The sequence below is a fragment of the Lycium barbarum genome, chromosome 8 (assembly GCF_019175385.1).
Source record: "Lycium barbarum isolate Lr01 chromosome 8, ASM1917538v2, whole genome shotgun sequence".
In the NCBI taxonomy this organism is placed as follows: domain Eukaryota; kingdom Viridiplantae; phylum Streptophyta; class Magnoliopsida; order Solanales; family Solanaceae; genus Lycium; species Lycium barbarum.
Window position 1 is genome coordinate 45382703 of NC_083344.1, and position 5059 is coordinate 45387761.

Sequence of the window (5059 nt, forward strand, 5' to 3'; positions counted from 1 at the left end):
AAAATATCGGCATTAAGGCACCGAATTTCAGTGAAGCTTTTGGGTTAAGCGTGCTCAGGTGGGAGCAATTTCATGATGGGTGACCCCCTGGGAAGTTGGCAAGAAATTCTATAAATTGAGACATAAGGGACAAATGAAAAGCTAGGGTAGTCTAAGGAAAACTAGGATATACGGGATGGGTGGAGACCATAGGAAGACGCGCAGGACAAGGCAGACTAGCTCTGTAAAGAGACAGAAAATGCATCATAGCCCTGGAATTAGGCTAGGATTGAACAGCGTTTGGAAGTAAGTTGTGGGGTAGTTGATAGTAAAAATATATATATGTATAAAGGTGTAGCGTGTCCCATATATGATTATATCGGTGGGCATGTGAGTTCCAGCAACCGAAGCTACGGTATAAAAGGCGTTAATAGAGTAAAAGAAATCGAAGCCCGAGTAATAGCGAGAGTAAATGGTGCAAGTGCTGCGAGTGAGCTGTTATTATTTTACTATAGGTTGAGGTTGGAAATTCTAGTATAACGATACTCGGAAAAGAAAGAGAGTGAGTAAATGAAAGATAGAAAGCTTAAATATTGGAAAAGGTGAAAGTTAAGAAAACCTTAGTGGGTGAAACCCCCGCGAGAAATTGATGGTAAAAGTACGAGACCATTAGGATGAAAATTCAAGTAGGCATGTGAGAGGAGATAGAGTGAGGTAAAAGGAAACAAGGAGAAATGTGGGGAGGTTGAGAGTTGATTTCAACAAGTAGGTCTAAGAGAATGGTGACCAGGGTAGAGGAATGTGAAGTAAGGGAAAGAATGCGAAGGATGGTGATGGTGTTCAGGTGAAAGATCTGTAAAAAAAAATAAAAAAAAATAATAAAAAAAAAGACAAGTATGTAGCTATAATAATATGCCTAAAGGTTGGATAGAAAAGGATAGGGAGAGTGAAAGTTGTAAGGGTTCTGTGCTGAGAGAAAAAGTAGCAGAACGCTTAAGAAATATGGACGCACAGCTACAATACGAACACGTAGTCAAGGAAGAATTACGAGCAAGAGAGCTAAGCAAGTGAAAGGCCTATTGGCATATAAGGGACCCCTTAAAGGGGGGAAGGCCATATTAGGCTTACAAGGAATAACGATGAACGAAATGAGCACCACCACATGAAGTCAAAGACAAGTATACCTGTATCGAGAGATACGAAAAGAGACTAAAGAAGAGTTCTAGTAAGAATCTAAAGGTGTGGCTTTTGTTAAGATATAGTCACGAAACAGTAACAGAAAAGAGACGATCGGAGAAAGACAAGGATAATACGTTGGCCCAACAAATTAGAAAACCCATGACACGGGAAGAAGATTCATGTAAAAAAAAAAAAACCGAGAAGTACGATTATAAAAGAAATAAGGTAAAGGATAAGGAGTGAGCCTGCAGGAAAGGACGACCACAAAAGAGATCCTCCCGAAGTATTATGACACCCCATAAGATCGGTTGAACATTCGAGGACGAATGTTCTAAAGGGGGGGAGGATGTTATAGCCCGTATTTTATACGTTCGGATATTCCAAGGCAGTCGTAACGAAGTTAAGGGAATGACCATCTTCCAAATGTATTTCAATGAACAAGTGGGTTATAAATATTATTCACAACATTAGTATTATGGAAATATTAAGAAAGGTTGAGGGCGAAAAAGGAAATTCGCAAAATACAACCATGGTGATATTATGGAAGGCTAGGGGTAAAATGGTAATTTCACAAATTTCAAGAAAATTCTAGAAAAAATAAAATAAAAATAAATAAATAAATAAGTAAGTAAGTATGTAAAGAAAGGAGCATGTGGCCATTTTATATGTGAAGGGGGCAAAGTGTAAATACAGATGGACTAAAGTGTATGAAAGAAGACACTTGGTCTTCTTTGACCAAGTGAGGAAAAATCAAGAAAAGAAAAGAAAAATCAAGAAAAAGGGAGAGAATTCTAGAAAAGAAAGAAATGGGGCATGTGACCATAATTGGGGGACTAAATTGCAAATATGGATAAGTGATGGAAGACCTATATATATATATATATATATATATATATATATATATACATAAGAGGTCTTCATAATTAAATTAGAGAGAAAGAAAGAACAACAAAAAAAAAAAAAAAAAAAAAGAGAGAGGGTTCGGCCAAGGTATGGCCAAGCATGGCCATGGGAGATTTGATCAAGAAAAATTATTTCTTTCAAGCTTTTATACTAAGTGGAAGGCTCTCTACAATATGGAGTATTCGTTGGAACAAGTGAATCATTCGTTTCGCAAAAATGAGGTTCTAGCCGGGAAAAGGAACTAGTGCTAAGGTAAGGTTTAAACCTTATTTTCATATGTTATAGATGATTGTGTATGTTGTGGAGTGTGTAGACGAAGGAAGTTCGTGAAGTTGTGGTGAGTTGTATGTTGGCCGAATATATGTGGTGTTGGATTGAAATGATGAATTAATATTATTTAGTAATTTGATTGTTGTGTTATGAATTCTATAATGTAAAAGGGATGAAAAACATGAAAACATGCATATAGAGATGTGGCCGTGTGGTGCATGTGGTGTGTTGTGTAGGAAGAATGGATTAAGAGTATTTAGTATGTTGGTTGTGATTGTAATGTCAAGAAATGGGTGAAATTCATAAAGATGTGTATAATGTTGTTGTATGGCCGAATATGTGTAGTATTGTGTAGACAAGATGAAATGATTTTATTTAGAAGTTTAATTGTTGTATGGTGAAATCCATAATGTAAAATGAATGAAAAACCATGAATATAATATGTTGGAATGGTAGCCGTATGGAGTAGTGTTGGACGTGTATATGTGTTGTGTTGTGTGAGAGGATTGAATTAATTATATGAAGTATGTTGTTTGTTGTTGTAATATATAGAAAAGATGAATGAAAATGCATGAAAATATGTAGGAAGTGGTTATGGTCAAATAATAGGCGTTTTGGTAAGCTAAGGTAAATTGATGTTATTTGACATTCTAGTTGTCGTTGTTATGGATTATGTGATGAAGAATGGAGGTCGTTGTTGAAGTTAGCATACATGAATGATGATGACATGCATGGTTGTTGTTGAATTGGACGGTTTCGGGCAAAGTAATATGTGGATTGAGTCGTTGAAAGATTATGTGAATTGAATTGAATTGAATTGAATTAAATGTTGGAATGTTGCTAGAATGAATTGCTAATATTGTTGTTGGTTTGGCCGACTTCCATTCTCGGATTGTTGTTGCTAAATTTGGCCGAGTTAGAATCTCGGGGGTGGTGTATTTACAGGGGAGATGCTGCCGAAATTTCGGCAGAATATAAATGAATGTGCTTGAAAGGTCAAGGCAAGTATATGACAAAGGATCTAATGAATGTGTGAACTCCTTTGACTGTAGATTAACAAGTTGGACGAATAAGCGTAGCTAGTAAGGCGCGGCGCAGGTATGTTAAGGCTAAGCCCTTTTCTTTCTATGGCATGAACCCTATGATGTAGTCTTATAAATGTTCCCCATAACGTCCTTGTTTTCAAAAGCTAGAAGTTATGAATTCAAACCATGATTTCCTTTCCAAAAGTTATAAATGTTTTCCAAAATATACATTTTTCTCCAAAATCCAAGTTTTACGATTTTGAAAGTTTTTATAACTAAAACAGCGACTACGGAGTTATGATGACAATAATGAAGCCAGACATGAGAAAGTGTCTATGACGAATATGCCAAGGATATGTTCTTACCATGAATACGACGATATGAAATGTTAAGCTATTTTTGGATAATGACTATTTTGAAGGTTTTAAAGTATATGAAGTAATAAGTTATGATCCTGTTTTATGTTTTCCCGAGATAATGTTCTTCATTGATAGTCTCGCCTTATAATTGTTCCTTCAAGGCGTGACATGACGACCATGATGATTCCATAATACAATCGGAGGTTACCGACCTTTCGTCACTCCGATAGACACATGACTTTCCTTGGGCTCTCATGCATGCTATATATGTATATGGGAGGGGGGGGGGGGGGAAGGGATACATGTATATGGGGATATGGGGAAGGGACACATGTTTCATCGCCACCTGGTCAGCTGGCATTATCATCCCGGACGTGGGATGCCCGGACGCGGGATATATGGGCGAGTCGACATATTTCGGCGCAATGTGGGCTAGCCGACTTGTTCGGTGCTATGATATGATATGACCCGATAAGCATGCATGGTTTCCGCCCTAAGTGGCATTCATATGTACAGGTATCTCAATCAGCCTATGATACGCTATATGACTCCCTATGATATGACATGATATGATATGATACGACAGGATACGATATGATATGATATGACATGATATGATATGATACGACATGATATGCTATGATATGACATGATATGATACGATATGACATGATATGACATGATATGACACGATATGACATGATATGACATGATATGATATGACACAATATGATATGACATGATATGTTCCATATGAGATGCCATATGATTCCTTTGTGATTATCTCCACTGGTACCTCTCCTTGTATTGCCGTTCATGTCTTACATGCTCAGTACATTGCTCGTACTGACCCCTCTTCTTCGGGGGCTGCGTTTCATGCCGCGTAGGTACACCCAGATGAGCTGAGGCCCTTATAGAAGATGTTCCAGCGAAGTTGGCGAGCTCCAGTTAGCCCGGGAGTGTAGCCGAGTCAGTGTATATGTGCCATGGTTTCCGATTGCAGTTAGAGACTTTGCAGAAAGAGTCGTGGGTATAGAGCGTCAGCTTTGTAGACGGCTTCGCCTGTCAATATGTTATTACGTTTCATGTCACGCGTTCCATGTGATGATACACTCTCCCAAAAAAAAATATTGAGAGCTTACTATGCATTTTATTCTGAATTGATTCCAGAGTTTATTTATGTAATAAGAGTCAGCGGGTTCCCTCGGCTCCAGATACGGGGTCGGGTGCCCATCACACCCTAGTAAGGTCAGGGTGTGACGATAAATTTCTCTTGAGTTCTTATGGATGAAGAGTGGAGAGGGTTCTAGAGAGTTCTTGAAGTGTTGGGTGAAAATGAAATGA

At 38.1% G+C, this 5059-nt stretch overlaps 1 long non-coding RNA gene across 1 annotated transcript; it reads left to right on the top strand.

Annotated features, from left to right (window-relative positions):
• Positions 1-2105: 2105 nt before the first annotated feature.
• Positions 2106-4773, top strand: LOC132605123 (uncharacterized). The gene is made up of 3 exons (XR_009569045.1): positions 2106-2313; positions 3384-3429; positions 4603-4773. It is a non-coding gene; the product is annotated as an uncharacterized LOC132605123 (long non-coding RNA).
• Positions 4774-5059: the final 286 nt, after the last annotated feature.